At 42.4% G+C, this 18,779-nt stretch overlaps 1 protein-coding gene across 4 annotated transcripts in view; it reads left to right on the top strand.

Moving 5' to 3' along the window:
• PLXNA1 (plexin A1) overlaps positions 1 to 18,779 on the top strand; it is a 529,295-nt gene that overhangs the window by 366,472 nt on the left and 144,044 nt on the right. The window lies entirely within an intron of this gene.

Here is an 18,779-nt window from a genome sequence, read left to right as displayed (position 1 = left end):
CTTAACCTCTCAGGCCCATGCAGTCATCTTTCATCCCTTTCTTTCCTTCACTCTGCCCATAACCATTTCTTTCTCACCTTTTTTTGTTTTTGTTTTTTCCTCTTCCTTTGTTGACACACATATTCATATATCAGTGCCCTGATCATTTTATCACTTTCACTTGTGGAGCGCTCAGTCTCCTCGCAGAATGCACTAGCGGGGTCACCAGTTGGAATCTTAGGGTTACCATGCCATGCCCCTCTGACATCGGTCAACCTTCAGCCCAGCATTGCCATCGTTTATTTTCATAGTCTGGAGAGTCCTGTTCCCGGTATGTTTCTAATTTATAGATTCACCAGGAAGGCTAAGAACAAGGAGGATAGGGATCGATAAGCCAGTGGAAAGGAAAAGGTGTCATTTAGGTGTTTCACGTGCTGTGACTGAACAGGAAATGCTAATGACATCTGCACCATTATACAAGAAAACACTGAGGATAAGTTTAGAAGGGGATTTCATTAATGCATGTACGCTCCATACATCATGGATAAACACACACAAGAAAGGTACATCACATGCACACAAGAGAGACCCAGTGAAGCGCAAACCCAAAGGACTGAACAACACATACTTTTGCAGGGGAGGGGGAGGCCGGCACGTAATCTTGAATGCTAATAATCGGTTCCTTTGCCACCCGCATTGTGGGGGGGGGGGGGGGAGGAGTATACTCAAAGCAGTTTACATACAGGTACTTCAAGCATTTTCCCTGTCTGTCCTGGTGGGCTCACGATCTATCTAATGTACCTGGAGCAGTGGAGGATTAAGTCCCTTGCCCGGGGTCACAGGGAGCAGCATGGGGTTTGAACCCATAACCTCAAGGTGCTGAGGCTAGAGCTCTAACCACGGCTGCATCATACCGTCACATGCTAACCTCGGGCAGTAGAAGAGGAATGTGCCTTTAAGTTTGCATTTCGGGGGTCCTTTTACTAAGCTGTGCCTGAAGCAGCAAAACTGGCTTAATGTGGGAAACTCTGCAGTGCCACGCAGGGGCTTTTGCATGTGTGCGTGCTAACCACCTGGTAAATATTTAGAGGAATTTTTTATGGGGCATATCAGGGGCGAAGAGGGTACTTACCTGCACTAACAAGTTACTTATCATGCGCTGATTGGTGCACAGATAATTCAGGAGCCCTTAACTTCTACAAAATAGGTAGCCACACAGTACTGGCAACAAAGCCCACCAGGACAGATAGGGAAAATACTTAGAGTACCTGCTTTACTATTCAATGTATTGTAGACTGCTTTGATATCCTACTACAACTATTACTATTTATTATTTCTCTATAGCTACCAAATGTATGGAACTCTGTACATTAAACTCGAAAGAGCTTACAAGGGGATCGATTTTTCACTCCTTCAAAAATTACAAAGACTAGGGGACACTTGATGAAGATACAGGGAAATACTTTTAAAACCAATAGGAGAACATTTTTTTTCACTCAGAGAATAGTTAAGCTCTGGAACGCTTTGCCAGAGGTTGTGATAAGAATGGATAGCGTAGCTGGTTTTAAGAAAGATTTGGACAAGTTTCTGGAGGAAAAGTCCATAGTCTGTTATTGAGAAACACACGGGGGGAAGTCTCTGCTAGCCCTGGATCAGTAGCATCGAATCTTGATACTCTTTGGGTTCTGGCCAGGTACTAGGGACCTGGATTGGCCACCATGAGAATGGACTACTGGGCTTGATGGACTATTGGTCTGACCCAGTAAGGCTGTTCTTATGTACAATCTAATTATGACTGCCGACACATAGGACACGGGGTGGATCTATATATGCTCCTCATGAAGGGAAATACAAAGGGATGAAGAGGTAGAGAGGGACTGCAGAGGGAATAAGAAACAGACAAGTTGGGAGGGTTAGGGCCTTAACGCAGCTTTGAAAAGTGGGCTTTGAGCCTGGATTTGAATACTGTCAGAGATGCAATCTGGTGTACTGATTCAGGCAGGTTTACCCAGACATATGGCGCAGCAAGGCAGATGGGGCGGAGTCGGGAGTTGGCAGTAGAGGAAAAGGGTGGAGGCAGTGGAGAAAAGGCATAACCATTAGCATGTGGCCATTAATGAAACAAAGAGAAATTTGGGGACTTTTACAGCTGTGGCATTAGCTCCTGGAAGAGACTCATGAAAGGGTCTGCTAAAGCCAATATATACCGCAGCTTTGGAAAAGGACCCATTAGTGCTTCCTAAATTGCACCAGTCTATAAATTTTGCATTAAATTGATTAGTTCATGTTAATAATTTTTATTAAAATGAATGTATGAAACAACCCCCCCCCCCTAAAAATTAGGAAAATTTCAGGAAAAAAAAGCAAATACAAACTTGATTTTTGTGCTGCACAAAGCTCTATAGTTTGCAGTGAAATAGAAGTGTTTGTTTATTTATTGGCTTGGCTTTTTCCTTCTGCTCTGTTGCGCTTTCAGCTCAGCCATAATTTTTCATTCTCAACTACCTAGGGATTTTCCTCTAGTTTTTAATCTTGCTCCCATCTTGCCCGTCATTGTAATGAAAGTCTTTGGTCAAAGACCACGGATCATGATTCCTTCCAAATTCTTTGTCTGGCCAATAAATGTCGCTATAAGCAATGAGTAGGAATCGCTTGCTGGGCCCCCACAGCTGGCCTGAAGAGCAGACACCAGGCCTGGGAATGGGTCCAAATCTCCTGCCTGGCAGCCCACAGCACTGCCACAGAGCCACCTTTCTGGGCTCTGCTTTCACCCACTGGAATGGGTCCGTTTACTTTGGTTCCTCTTTTGCCCAAAAGTGATCAGGGTGATTCTCTTGCACTGGCAGAAGTACAAGGAGAAATTAAACCCTGTTAACTTTATGCTTTTCACTGCTAAATTTATCTTTCTGCTGTTTTGCTTAAAGAATAAAAATTGGTCTTTGCAGAGAATATAGATCTTACTTTATTAATTAGATAATACATCATCTGGACTGGGAAGCCCAAACTGTTGTTCTTCATTTGCTTTGCTCCAGCAATTAGAGGACGGCGATGGGCATAATAAGGCTTTTGAAATAAAATATTAATCCTTGGATTAGATGCACATTGCACAGTGGTGCAGACATCCAGATTCAGCTGCCGTCGTCTTTCTCTCTGAGCTGTGTAAGGCACGAACTGACGCTGAAAAAGGAGATCTCTGCCTGTTGCTTGGGGGCCCCTGGGTAAAATACACTGTGAAGTAGTGCAGACGCTTTTACCCATGAGGGGGGTGGAGGTCGGGGGCTTTTCAGCCACCAAGTTTACCCAGATAAAATAATTCAAAATGGATCTCATAAGCCAGAACTCCGAGTGAGTCTAAAACCCTCAGCTCTATTCCGGGTTTTGTGTCCTGGGAGGACAAACACAGAAGAAAATACCGTCTCACATCGGAGAAGTGAAAGAAACAACGAAGGCGACCTCTAGGTTCTACAGTATTTTATTCATCCACGTAAAGACTAACCGGCCTGCATCAGGAGTCTACAGTATAAGAAGCATAAATATATTAACACACACAAATCCATATAAAAATGTATAAATAATAAAACATAATTAAACATATAAACATTAATAGATTATCTAAAAATGTCTAAATATGCAACATATATATGACAGTCAATCAGTCGATCAGTGCTTCACTCTTTCACACTATCAAAAAAGTTATTTTTGTATATTCATTAATAAATAAACTCTTAAAATATAATGAATAAGTATCTGGAGTACAAAATACTTTGATTTTTATAACCTCAGCGGATATTCTCCTACATCATATTTCACGTAAAGCTGGAGTTATAACATAGCCAGCCTCCTCATCGGTCATTATTTGGCTATCTTGTGATAAATAAATAAATTAATCTTAGTGAACTCTTAAAAGCCTAAAGTGACTTATCTTATATAGAAAACTTGGGGCTCCGACGTGAATTTAGCGTTTCGCCAGAGAGCTGTCTCAAGGAGCATCCCCATTTAAATCATCATATCATTATCTCCATGTCCCAAGGGTTGGAAGCATCGATAGGGTGGATAATCTGTATATCGTTCGCATAGGCGAAGGCAGTGAGACCAATAGACTGGCATAATGTCAGTAAAGGAGCCAGATAAATATTAAAGAGTAGGGGAGACAGTATGGATCCTTGAGGGATGCCAAAGTTATTTTGAATGGCTGTTGATGTGGAATTATTGAAAGAGACGACAAAAGTGTGGTTTGAGAGAGAAGAAGTAAACCATTGCAAATGTTGACAATATATAATTATAATGAATGTGAAAAAAAGAAGGAACCAAATGTAATAATAAAAAAAAATAAGCTTTATTCTTGTATACCGCCCAACCATAAGTTCCCAACCATAATTCCGGGCAGTTAACAATCAAGAAGAACTGTACAATCAGTGAAGCATACATGTAAACAAAGTCAAGAGAATAATCATGATACAAATTTATCAAACAAATAGGTTTTCAATAACTTTCTAAAGGCCTGATATGATTGAGTTTGAGAAATCGGAGGAATTAACCAGGAATTCATTTTTCCTAACTAGAAAGTGAAAGTCTTATCTAAAAATCGTTTATAGCGACAAGCTTTTGCAGATGGGAACATAAACATACAGACATTGTGAGTATTTTTATTCGACTTATGTACTTTAAATTGGGAGGATAGGTATCCTGGAGTCAGATCAAAAAGAGCTTTAAAGCAAGTGCAGCTAAATTTAAAGATAATTCACGCTTCGAATGGCAACCAATGCAGTTGCTGATAAAAGGGGCTCACATGATCATATTTTTTTAATCCATAGATCAAGCGCACTTCCGTATTCTGTATTATTCGAATGGGATTTAAGGTTTTCTTATAGAATGCAAAGTAGATATGTTCCAATAACCAAGAGCAGATAGAATTCAAGATTGGACTAATAATCTAAAAGAAACAAAATCAAAATATTTTTTTAATAGTACGCAGTTTCCAGAGGATCACAAAGCATTTTTTTTAATCATAAGATCAGGATGATCTTTTAACGTTAAATAGCGATCTAACGTCACCCCTAAGATCTTAGTTGAGCTGACTATATCAAAATTCTGGTTGTTAATTGGAAGCTTTTTATCTGCAATGCTATCATTTGGACTTGTGAGAAAAAATTTAGTTTTTTTCTGGATTGAGCTTGAGTTTAAATCTGAACATCCAACGGTTCTATCTGCGCTAGAAAAACAGCAATCTGAGCTTTTATACCTGTCTGAAAAGGCTAACATTGGCAAAAGTATGCTGATATCGTCCGCATAAATAAAAAATGTGACTTTCAAGTCTTGCAATAAATTGGCCAGGGAGATCAAATAAATATTAAAAAGGGTAGGCGGTAATGGAGATCCCTGCAGCACTCCTGATAGATTACTTCAAGCAGATGCTATTTGTGCTGACGACTCTTGTGAATGTGCATGTATAATGAAGCATTCATTCCCCCTCTTTTACTAAGGTACGCAAGCTAAATGCTAACGTGTCCATAGAATATAATATTTATCACATGCTAAAACGGCTGGCGCACCTTAGTAAAAGGACCCCATTGTTTTATGTATACAAGTATTTATAAATTATCATAAATTAGGAGAAGAACATACCTTAATGGAAGCCTGAACCTTATTTGGCAGCCTTTTATTGTCTAGAAATCTGGACACTGTTAAATATCACCAGAAGAAATACTACATGAACCATAGACATGGTAAAATTGTAAGAAACAAATTCTATAAGAAAAAGAAGATGACAGAAAGAAAGAGAGAAAATATAAAGAAAGAAAGGAAAGATGAAAAGAAATAAAGAAGAAAAAAGGAAGAGCAAGAAAAGCCAAAATGTACTAAAATGCAAACGTCAATATGATGTAATGTTAATGTTTTCCAAAACTGAGACAAAAAATAAACAAAAAAATAAAACTACAAAGAAAGTGAACATAAGAATTGCTTCCGCAGGGTCAGACCAGTTGGTCCATCGTGCCCAGCAGTCCGCTCGTGCGGCGGCCCTTAGGGCAAAGACCAATGCCTTGAGTCTAGCCTTACCTGCATACGTTCTGGTTTAGTAGGAACTTGTCTAACCTTCTCTTGAAATCCTGGAGGGTGTTTTCCCCTACAACAGACTCCGGAAGAGCGTTCCAGCTCTCCACCACTCTCTGGGTGAAGAAGAACTTCCTTACGTTTGTACGGAATCTGTCCCCTTTTAACTTTAGAGAGTGCCCTCTCATTCTCTCTACCTTGGAAAGGGTGAACAACCTGTCTTTATCTACTAAGTCTATTCCCTTCATTATCTTGAATGTTTCGATCATGTCCCCTCTCAGTCTCCTCTTTCAAGGAAGAAGAAGCCCAGTTTCTCCAATCTCTCGCTGTTCAGCAACTCCTCCAGCCCCTTAACCATTTTAGTCGCTCTTCTCTGGACCCTTTTGAGTAGTACTGTGTCCTCCTTAAAGTACGGCGACCGGTGCTGGATGCAGTATTCCAGGTGAGGGCGTACCATGGCCCAGTACAGCGGCATGACAACCTTCTCCGATCTGTTCGTGATCCCCTTCTTAATCATTCCTAGAATTCTGTTTGCCCTTTTCGCCGCTGCAGCACATTGCGCAGATGGCTTCATTGACTTGTCGACCAGTACTCCCGAGTCTTTTTCCTGGATGGTCTCTCCGAGCACCGCACCAGACATCCTGTATTCATGTATAAGATTTTTGTTACCGACATGCATCACTTTACACTTATCCACGTTAAAACTATTGCCATGAATTAATCAAACTTGCATTACTCATTTTGTACCATCAAAAAGCATCCACGACTAACCAAAGCCCAACCCCCATGTCCTGCCAGCTGCTTAAGACTCTTTTCCAGATTTCTGAGCTCCCCCTGTATCAGCCACATCATTGCCCCACTTCGGAATGCATTACTGCCTGGTAATAACTGCCAATCTGCTCTTCGTTCCTCCTAGACAACAGTCCTGGTTAGGCATTTGACCATGGATGTATGCACAGAGGCGGTGGAGCACCTTGTCGGTTACAGAACCCAAACAAACCAATTATTCAGACAAACATCCAAGATGTCTATGTCGGGCAGAGGTTCACCCCTCTCCATTTCCAAGGCTTGTGTTTTTGCTGCCATCATGCAGTCTGTGTATTGCCAGAGTGATTTTACTCATGTCCGGCCCCTTCCTGTCTGCACAACTAGTGTTAAGCATTTCAGGGTGGATTTTAGAAAGAACTTCAGGTTGGGATGTGTCAATTTCCACCTGTATTTTAGAAAAGGATTCTAAAGGAATAGATCTGTATTCTGGCTGAGTGTGGGAGTTGCACCAGTCTTGCAATTGTCGATGTCTAAAATATCAAGAGGTTGACACAACAACATAACGTGTCTTTTGATATTTTAGGCATGTTTTGGATGTGTCCATTTCTATATCCAGCTTTCTATAATCTGGATGAAGACGTATATATAAGATACACTTCTAAAGACAGGTGTATTCACATCCAAAATGTGATTAGGGCTTCTGAAATAACTGCCCATGAGGGAAGGGCAACTGTTCCCCTGTTCAGTCCTGCATGACCTGCTGCCCATCTGGGTTCTCCCCCTCTTTCGGCATGCACTACGTAGACTTCTGGTTTTCTTTGGGCGCTGAGGGACTCTGACCTTATGGACAGGTGGCAAAAGGTGTTCTGCCATTCTTAATTTGCTCCAAATGTCAAAAGGGCTCACGCACCCTGAGCTGTTTATGATCTTAGAACTATTTGTCTTCCCAGCTTCCTTGAAGCAGATTGAATAGGTCAACACTCTTGACTCTGAACAATTAATTTGATTTGATTTTTTCAATTCCTTTTGCTCTTGCAGAGACGGAGCCCTGGAGGGAGGGCTGGGGGAGGGGTGTGTGCGCGCATGTTCAATTACTCAGCTGAGTCGTGGAACAACAGTGATGAAACTGATAAATTTCATGAGCCCAAGCTTATGCATTCAGTGATTATTTATTTAAAAAAATGATTATATCTCATCTAAGTGCATTATGAAAAACACAACGTATTTCTTCCCTATAATCCCAGAGTTTTCTTTCCTGCTGAACCAAAGAGCTGTGGAGATCTTGTTTTCATTGAGGTTCTTGGTGCTTTTTTTTTTTTTCCTGTATTGATTCTGGAAAACTCTCCATTTTTAATTTCAGTGGTTTCATTTCTCATCTTCTGCTGAATGCTGGCCTGCATTCATTTTGGGAATGGAGGACCAAAATGGCACTGCTTCCCTTGCAGTTGCGTTTACTCTCGTCCATCATTTCTCCATCAATTTCTTTGGACTACGCCGGGGGTCGATAGTAGATGCCGATCTTAGTTTCTGTTCCATTTGTTCCTGGAATTTTGACCAATAGAGACTCTACCTTATTTTCGTTTCCGGCGTGTTCTCTCCGGTAGACTCAATTCCCTCTTTGACGTATAGGGCAATAAATACTCCCACCTTTTTGACCCACTCTGTTTCTGCAGTATAGCTTGTATCCCAGTAGTACAGTGTCCCAGACGTTTTCCTCTTTCCACCATGTTTCTGTGATGCCGATGTCGAGGTTAACTTTTTGTGCCATAGCTTCCAATTCCCCCATCTTATTCCTTTGGCTCCTTGCGTTTGTGTACATACACTTGAGTTTGCGGCCTGTTACTTTCTTGCATTTCCTTCCCTCTTGTGTCCCTCGATCTGTCAGGATTTCTGTCTTGCCTATGATCCAGTGAGTCTTCCCTGCTATCTTCCTGCATGGTATTCTCTGGGTATACCGGTTCCTGAACCATTGACTCGTGGTCGACTGTCAGCTTTCTCCTTCTTCCTAGTTTAAAAACTTCTCTGTTTCTCTCTTGATGTTGCTTGCAAGTAGCCTCGTTCCGTCTCAGCTGAGGTGGAGTCCATCCTTCCTGAATAGCTTGCTCTTCCCCCAGAACGTCGTCCAGTTGCACACAAAACAGAATCCTTGTTCCTCACACCAGTGTCGCATCCACGCGTTGACTGCTTGCAACTCTGTTTGTCTCTTCTCATCAGCCTTGGATATCGGCAGGATCTCTGAGAATGCTACCCTCTGCATTCTGGTCTTCAACTTCTTTCCTAGCATCCGGAACTGGTCCCTGCTGTAGTTCGTGCTGCTCACATTGTTTGTCCCCACGTGGATCACCAATCCCGTATCTTCCTCTTCCATGCTGTCGATGATCCTGTCGATGCGGCTCACTATATCTTCTACCTTGGCTCCTGGTAGGCAGGTCACCAGCCAATCCCGTCTTCCTCCCGCTAGGTGGCTGTCGACTTGTCTGATGATGGAGTCCCCCACGACGATTGCTGTCCTCTCTATCTTCTCTTGCCTCTGTAGCCACAGGTCCGTGTCCCTGGTGTATGGCTATCTCTCCAGCCGTAGGTCCGTGTCTTCTGTGCACTTCCATCTTTCCTCATTCTGGCTTTGGCTTGCACTGGACTCGTCTTCCTTGTGGTTGTCCTCCAGGTGGTTCTCACTCACTGTAGGTGTATCTTGGTAGCTCCACTACTGTTGGTGATTTTCCACAGCCTCCCTGTATGCCTTTCAATGAACTTCTCTAACTCCCTGACTTCTTCCTCAACGGTTTCCTCTGTCATGAAGTTTTCTGCCTCTCTGTCCTCCTCTTCCACTACTTGAAGTGCTTCTAATTCCAGTATTCTACCCTCTAGGAATCTGACTTGCTTCTTCAGGCCCTCCAGTTCCTCGCATCGACTGCATACATAAGACCACCTCCCAGAGGAGAAGTAGTCATACATATGGCAAACGGTGCAGAAAAGTGGGTAGCTCAACATCCTGCTTCTGTCTGCTGCATCCATAGCTGTCCGCTTGCCGGTTTGTCGTCTGAAGTGGCATCTCCTTGTGTAGGAATTCATGTAGCGTCTTTGGTGTTACTGTGAAGTCTTTTTCTTGATTTTAAACCTGCTACTCCTGTTGCTTGTATGTGTCCTCTGTGTCTGCTGTGATTGCTCTCTGCTACTACTGTGTTTATCTACTGCTTGCTTGTGTAGGTGTCCTTCCTTAGTGTTTCTTCTTTTGCTCGTCACTTCTTAAGACCCTTCGCAAAGGTGATCTCACTAAGGCGAGCGCCTTTAACATTCGCTTTCGCCTTTAACGCTTGGACATGCACCGAACGGCTGAGGGCCGTTGGCCCCTCCCCTTTTAAGGAGGAGTTCTGGGGGGTGGGTGGAGCTACCTCTCACCAGCGCTCTCTGCGGAGCAGCTTAATACTAGCTTAGTGTGGATCATCCCAGCGCCATGTAGAGAATTCTGTACAGAGAAACTGAATTTCACTGCTCAGCATTTTAGACACAGCTCTGGAATACCAAGCTCCCCTCCCAACTGAGAGCTTTGACCAGACTGATGTGGCCTCAAGTTTTCTATGCAGATGCCGACAGTATTTTTAAAAAAGCATTAATGCAGTTGGTATCGGCTGCTGACAGCATAAGTGATTTTGAATATTAGGCCCTGTACGAATTCTCTTATAAATCTTTTAAAGAGACAGATAAAAATGGAAAAAATAATAGAATCTTGGTTCAATTTTTTTTCTCCGTGACAAGTGGTGATTGCCTTTCCATCCCTGGCACTTTAGAGCACATCAGAAAAATTAAAAACTAAAACACATTTTATTAGCGGACTATGTACTTATCTGTTTTTAATTTTGATTGTACGAAGGAAGATGAGTTGTCTTTTGGTGTTAAAAGAGTTATTGAATATGAACTGGCATTCGCTATACTAAGCTGGCTATATAAAGGGAGACGGTCTCTCTCTCTCTCTCTAGAAGACGTGAAATTGAATGTGGACAAATGCAAAGTGAGAAGAATAATCCAAATTATAGTTAGCAGGTGCTAGAGTCTAACTTAGGAGTCAGCACCCAAGATAAAGATTTAGGTATCATTGAGACACTTTGCTGAAATCTTCTGCCCAGTGTGTGGTGGCAGCCCCCCAAAAAATGAAAACAGGACACTAGGGATTATAAGGAAAGGGATGTTAAATAAGACTGAGGATATGATAATGACTCCATTTTGCATCCTCACCTTGAGTACTGTGTTCAGTTCTGGTTGCTGTATCTCAAGAAAGGTTTGGACAAATTCCTGGAGGAAAAGTCCATAGTCTGTTGTTAAGACATGAGGGAAGCTTCTACTTGCACTGGATCGATAGCATGGAATGTTGCTACTCTTTGGGTTTTGGCCAGGTACTAGTGAGCTGGATTGGCTACCGTGAGTACGGGCTACTGGGCTTGACCCAGTAAGGCTATTCTTATGTTCTTATGAATGACGTTTACTGTTTTAGCTTGGAACTTTTTTTTTTTAATATAACTTTGTTTCTATTTGTTACATACATAACAAAATTCAGGTACATCAGAATAACAAAAGAAGTGAATTAAAAATAAAACACTACTACTGACCTAGTCCACATCATTGGGGCTGTCTAGTACCTTGATATGAGCAAAAAAACAAGGTATCCAAGAAATTGTTCATTATGCCATCACAAACAGACAAAGGCCCAACTTTTAAATGTCACTTGTTATCATCAACCGCTATATTAGTTTCAGAAACTTTCTCAAGCAAAGCTTTATCTTTTTAGAAAATTCTCTAATTGAGATGGATCCACAAAAATGTATTTATTATTTCCATAAGATATCAAACATTTACACTTCTCCCTCGCGGTTTCAGTACTCACAGTTTTGCTTATTCGCGTTTTTGGCAAGCTGGCTCCTCCCCCAAAATTACATTATCCATTAGTAAAGTACAGTACCAATTAAAATTTTGCTGCTTCCTAGCTTTCACACAGAAAAACGCTGCTTTCCAGCTTCAGATGCGATTAAACAAAAGTACGCTGCGATTTCACCAAACTGCAAATAAAAAAAATAAAACCTACCCCAAAACACTAAATAAATAAAAAGCGTGGCAAGCTCTTCTGCCTCGGGCCCTTTTCGATGAAAATAAAGTGCGCAGACAGAAGCAGCTAGTTGTGCACTTATAAAGCGGGAAGAGCAAAGGGTCGTCTATCACGTCCCGTGAGGAAAATATAATGCAGTAATAGTGTAGGGTCATGAAATAGTTAACTGTTGTTTAAAATATTGCTCTGGCCTACATAGCTGAAAACAGTGTACAATCTACTGACCTCATCTGCCTAAAATGTATGTCCCTGCCTTACCACATTGTAAGCTAAATAGATAAGAGTTTGAGCCATGATGTACCCTGCCCTTCTGTACATTTAACATTTAGACCTGGAAGATTTAGATAAGCAGAGAAATGAGCTAGTTTCCTATAGGACTATAAGTTGTATCCCTGAACCTATCATAAGTGCTGGCTTAGGACCAATAATAATTGTAGAAAAGTTATAGAAGTAACAAATGAAAATTGTAGTTTTTGCATATATTAGTTTGCGAAAAGGGCATAAAAGTCCGTGCATTTCCTGATTCTAACACTCTAGTAGGCAGGCTGTTAACTGCACTAGAGTCCGGTATAAACCTCTTGCACTAGAGTGCTGTAATAAACCTCTTGTACTTTCTTCACGCCTCTGACTTTGTGTGTCCAAGTGACCTTTCAATAGTAATAATAATGCCAATTCTGAAGAAGGAAGGCTGCCTAGATTTGCGAAAGAACGCTTATGTGCAGTCTCCGCCCTGGGAATTTCCTTCGCTGGGCTTCCCCCTACTTCTCTTCCGAGTAGACTTTTCTTTGTTCTTTACTAGCGAGAAGACGATGATTTCTCCATTGCCTCCCAACCCTCGGATCTTCGGGAAGAAAGAAGCTGTATTTTTGTTATTTGCAATTTCAATACTATTAATGGTGGCTGTTACAAAAAACCTGCAAATAACATATAAAAAGTTATTCTCAGTTTTTACGTATTCGCGGGTCTGTTCCGCCCCTAACCAGTGTGAATACGGAAAGAGAAGTGTACATGGAAATTTAAGGGAGAAGCCAGCTCCTATCGCCAAAACCAGAGGCTTAAGCTGTAGGAACACCTTCCTCCGAAATTGCGTCTGTCTGGCAACATCAGGAAATACTGTACTTTCAATTGCTGACCACAGAACAAAGCCTGTTTCTTGGGGTTTTTTTTCCAAAATACAATTTAAGAATAGTTTGTTTTTCTAATTCTGTTTTGAATGTAACCAATGAAGTAGTTTAGTTATTATATCTAGCTTGGAACATTTTTAACGTGGAAAAATGTTTGTAACATCAACCTAGCTAAAAGATAATTAAATGTTGTTTGACTGCAGTAAGTACGCAAAATTTCTCATTTAAATTCAAAGCAGTTGCTGAGAAAAGGCCCCCCCCCAAAAAAAAAAAAAAACCAAAACACAACAATCTCTAGGGGCTTTTTTTTGCCTCATCTTGTACAGAATATGGTAGAAACACAAAGGGCATGCTTTAGTGCTTTAGCAGGTAAATTTTCTAAAAATTCAGTCAGAAGCTTGTTGGCCAGATCTCAAATTTTGATTAATATGTACTTTGCCCAGCAAATCTATTCCACTGTAATATTGCAACTGTTTTACATAACCTTGTTGGAATAAAGCTTTGTGCTGCCTTGAGGCGAGCTTTTATTCTGAATGCACTTGGTTCGAGTCCAGGGATGATTAGGATATAGAATACCAGCTGTTCCTTCAGTGTGTTGTCAAACTGCAGGATCCGGCTAGTAGAGCACGGGGGAACTCTCAGAGGCGAAGGAGTTCCAATCCCAGCTCTGCCACACTCTTTGTTCTAACTCTAACTAAGACGATTGTTTGGAATAGACTGCATGCAATGTGGCCACCACATTCTGCCATCTCTAAAGCATGAATGAGATCAGCTGTCTGAGAAGACCTAGGACGAAGTTAAGAAGTGATAGGCTTAGGGGTAATGTAAAAAAAATGCTTCTTTACAGAAAGGGTGGTAGATGTTTGGAATAGTCTCCCAGGGGGAAATAAGTGGCTGGAAGGGAAATATTTTTTATGTTATTGCTTTGCTATATTGACTGTTTTGATCTTTCAGGCTTGTAAATTATTTTGCGTTAAGACAGTGTGATTCATATAGAAGGCAAGGACATAAGAACCAAGGGGAAGATTCTCAAAACTTAATTGTGCCTTTCATGTGCTTGCTAAACCAGTTCCAGCCAGATTAGCATGCATGTGGTTTAGCTGCACATTATCATAAGTTTCCTAGCATTATGCCATGCAAATGTACAATGAATATTAAAATAAGCACTCCAAGCAATTCACTATCATCGCCAAGTGATTCCCTAACATTATTGTGCCACATTTGTGGCCAAAATTTCCGACAGGTCTGAGCTGTGGGAGGGATGCCTGCTTCCTCCTGCCTTTGCCCAACCCCCCTGGCAATTCCCTCTATGCCCCTGACGCCCTTCCCTGCCTTATTCACGTAGAGATACCTACCTGCTTCGGCTGGCAGGCCCACCTCTTACAAAATGGCAGACCTGCCCTTTCCCAGTGTATCCAGGGAGGGGCCTAAAGCTCTGATTGGCCCAGGTGCTTAAGGTCCCTTTGCCTGGGTCAATCAGAGCCTTAGGCCCCTCCCTGGAATATCTCAGGATGCACTGGGAAAGAGCAGTCCCGCCTGCCAGCCGGAGCGGGTAGGCATCCCTCCGGCCGGACTTCATCAGTAAAGTAGGGAGGGGTGGGGGTGCAGGGTTGTTGGGGGCATGAGGGAGTTGTCGGGGGGGTTGGGCGACAAAGAGAGGGAGTAGGCATCCCTTCCACTACGAGTGGGGAGGGTAGTAGTGTTAGGGGATTGTGCGATGCAGCAGGAGAGAGTGGGCATCAATCCCGCTGCTAAGGATGGGTGTTCTGAGGTTGTGCGAGTGCAGCAGGAGAGGGTGGGCATCTCTCCTGCCGATCTTCGATTTGGTTTTGGGGTTTTTTTTAATATGAAGATGTAATCTGTGATTGGACTGATCGCTACCACCAGCGACTCATCTCAAGTTAATTTAGTGAGCCTACATGAACATCCGTAAGCTTCTTTTGCATTAAGAATAACTCACCTTTTTGAAATCGTTACAATAGTGACCTCAGTAGCAGCCCATCAGATTTTACCATTAAGTTTTGAAAATTCTCCCTCAACTTTTCAGAAGGATGTTGTATGAGCGGTTAATGTGGCTGGTTTTTAAAAAGGTTTGGATACATTTCTGGAGGTAAAGTCCATAGTCTGCTGTTGAGACAGACATGGGACGGTCGCATGGAATGCTGCTGCTATTTGGGTTTCTTCTAGGTACTTGTGACTTGGATTGGCCTCCGCAAAGATGGGATATTGGGCTGGATGGACCATTGGCCCGTCCCAGTAAGGCTATTATGTTCTTATGCTCAACTACTTACAGCCTGCAGGGTCCTCCACTGCTACAGCAATAGAAAGAGTGCTAAAGGCTTCCTCTCTGGCCAGCGAGACCTTTCCTCCGCTGTGTGGGGCACGATGCAGCAGAGGGTAGGTCCGTCAGCCAGAGAGGCAGACTTTAGCACCGTCTCTGATGCTGTAGATGTGGAGGACCCACCGGGCAGGTAAGTAGCTGAGCGGGGAGATGCCAGACCTTGGCATGTGGAAGGGAGGGTTCTGTAAATGGCACATGCCCTTCAGACGTATAGATTCCCATAGCTAACTTTTGGAACTAGACTTCCACCTGATGAAACCTGGTGTAAATACTGGCGCCAGAGCTAGGCGAACGTGTGGAACATTTTGGAACACCCCGACACGCCAGTGCTCCTCTGGTGGCTATGCCAGATGCGCCTGCAAATCCTTTACTGGCGATAGTTGGCTCATTGGCCAATTCATTTGAATGCGCATGTTGGGAGCGCGGCCAAATTTTGGCAGGCAAATCTAGGTACCGTACGTAGAATCCAGGGTTGCATAATTTGGATCCTGTGGTCAATAGCATGATAATAGTGCCTTCTAGTAAAGCCAGCCCTTAATTTGCATAAGCAGTTGCTTCTCTAATGGATGAATGATTTCAAACAGAAGCGTGTGAGGAGCGGGAAGCGGAGCTGGGTTTCATGCCGCACTGCATTAGGCCCTTTTGAAGCCATGAGGTAAACTTGATTGGCAGGCTCGTGGCCCTACTTGAGCAATTTAGACCCCCCCTTACTGCCTTAATTGTTGTGTTTCACCACATCAGATAACGTTTTCAGTGCAGTCAGACCCTTGGCTAATTTGTGTCATTTTAATAATAGAATATTAAAAGACTGACAGAGAACGCTTTACAATTTACTTGGCCCTTTTTACAACACGCCTGGGTCAATTTGGTAGACGCAAGGTGAAGGCTTGAAGTGGTTCATTCTCTTTAGAGGTTTTAATGTCCAGGCAAATGATGGCTGTGCGCCTCTGAAGTGCTATTCTAATGAGTGATTTGTTTTTAATTAAAAGATTTTTGATGTCACCAGTGCTTTTACCAGCCCCTTTCCCGAGTGTGGCTCATCAGGAAATCACAAGGCAGATTTCCTCCCATCAGTGTCTACATCCGTGTGATTAATACTTATCACGGAGCGATTTGCCAGATAGCTGTTTCCAAGGTCTCTTCCTGCAGAACATAAGAGCGCTCTGTGCAGTTTTCTTGGCATACTGGGAGGGGTGAGGTGGTGCTGCGGTGATGGTGTGTGGAATTGGACCTGGAGAGGTCAAGGGTCACAGGATCTGCGCTCTTAACCCCTTGGCTGTACTGCCAGTTGCAAGTGTGGTTGTATTCTTTTCTTTATTTCACATGATTTTGGAACAAAACTGGCAAGAAATTAAAACAGTTTCACATAAGAAAGATGCGCTATGTCAAATGGTGTATTAATAAGACAGTACAGGCTGAATGAGGAAAAAGCCTCAGACAAGGGCCCTCCCACCTCCACAATGGTGGAATAGCGGTGGTTAAGCGTTCACCTCACTGGTAAAAAAAACCTCCTTAAATTGAAACAAGTGCAGTGCTGTGTTATGCTTTGCTTGGAAGATGTTACAGATAGATGAAAAATCAACTTATCTTATGTTGATCTTTGGATGTAGGAGATGCGTTTAGCGTCCGATTTAAAGTTTCATCGGACACGCTACACCTCGAGGCAGCAGACTTGTGAAACGCTGGCCACCATTGGTGTACCGATCAACATATTAATACACCATTTGACATAGTGCATCTTTCTTTTGTGAAACTGTTTTATTAGTACTGTTTTCACAATATCGAGTCTTTTTGGCAAGAAATTAAAACAGTACAGGAGACTGTTATATTAAGAGCATCGCAGCTTAGCTTATTATTAATTCTGGGAGGAAAATGATATACCAGTCAATATTCATCTACTGCCAGTCAATGTTTTTTTTAAGTGTTGGCTGTTGCTGATGAAATAAGACCTAGATATATTCAATGCAGGTGCTGGTCACCCATGTATTTTATTGTTTGTATATTTTGCTCTGTGTTGTGGGAGTATTTATTGTTGATTGTGTATGTATTTTTTTGATGTAATCTTATATTTTTGTATGTAAGTTTGTAACCCGCTCTGGATAAGGGCAGGTATATATAAATAAATAAACCAAACCAATGCTGGCTCATTTCTAGGCCCTGGCTTTGAATATCTGGATGTGATCGGCCTTATTCTGGCTGCTGGAACTTAGGTGGGTCTCGGATAAATATGGGTTGGGACATATATAAAGAGATTTGTAAGAGCTCCATAACTTACCCCTCCTCTCCCCTCCAAGAGCATCAACACCATTTCAGACCCCACCAAGAGCATCAGTGTCATCACTGAAACACCCCCCAAATTACAGCCCTCCTTTCTGGAATCCTCAGAAAGCAGCTCCCCATTTTGTAACTGGTGCTCATATTCAGACAGCACCATTCTTTCTGCCTTTCCCTTCCAGAAGCACCCACCCCTGGCTCTACCATGCTATTACTTGTGGTCTAGGGAGTGTCTTCTGGGTAGAAGTAATCCCCAGTCACTCCTGCCAAGCCAGCTCTGTCCTCAAAATGTCTGCCATGAGCTCTAGGAGTAGACTCAAGGTACCATGAGTCTAATGCTAAGAAAATAAGACTAGCCTTACTGGGTCAGACCAATGGTCCATCAAGCCCAGTAGCCCATTCTCACGGTGGCCAATCCAAGTCTTTAGAACCTGGCCAAAACCCAAGGAATAGCAACATTCCATGCAGTAGGACAGCTTTTTTTGGTTGTACTATTCAGGCCTTTAGCTATATTGGCACGGACGTTGAATATTGCTGGTGCCTGCACATTTCTTGGCTATTCCCCAGCTCCGCTCCTGTATTGGCTTCTTATGATATCCAGTTGGAGATGATGTGTAGTGGCAGTAACTGGTTAACTGCTGCTAAGTATTGGCCTTTGGCACACTCTACATGGTTTAAGTATTTATTTATTTTATTTATTTATTTATTTAGATTTATATCCCGTTCTCCCAGTAGCTCAGAATGGTCTACAAGTAAACATACACAGTAGAAGTAATTAGGCAAATAAGATGTACAATAGGTTTAGATGCTTGGACATACAAGATTGTGCAGTATTTATCAGGGTACAAACAATTTTTCAGAGTACAGACAATTTATCAGAGTACAGACTAAGAGAGGACTATACTGAAATTTAGGAGAAGTTAAATAGGGGAGAGAAGAGAGAGGTGGGGTTTAAGGGGGGGTGTAGACTGAGGGAGACCTTTAGTTGAAGAGGAGGGTCTTTACCATTTTACGGAATGTCAATAAAGAGTTCTGTTGCCTGAGTTGGGGGGGGAGTTTATTCCAGACAGGGGACTCTCCTTCCTGCTCAAACCATGCTGAATGTTGAGCCTATAAATTCATATTATAGGGAAGATATGATATA

This window comes from Geotrypetes seraphini, chromosome 17 (genome assembly GCF_902459505.1).
Source record: "Geotrypetes seraphini chromosome 17, aGeoSer1.1, whole genome shotgun sequence".
Lineage (NCBI taxonomy): Eukaryota > Metazoa > Chordata > Amphibia > Gymnophiona > Dermophiidae > Geotrypetes > Geotrypetes seraphini.
Note: the sequence above shows the minus strand (reverse complement) of the source record. Positions and strands in the feature narration are given on the sequence as shown.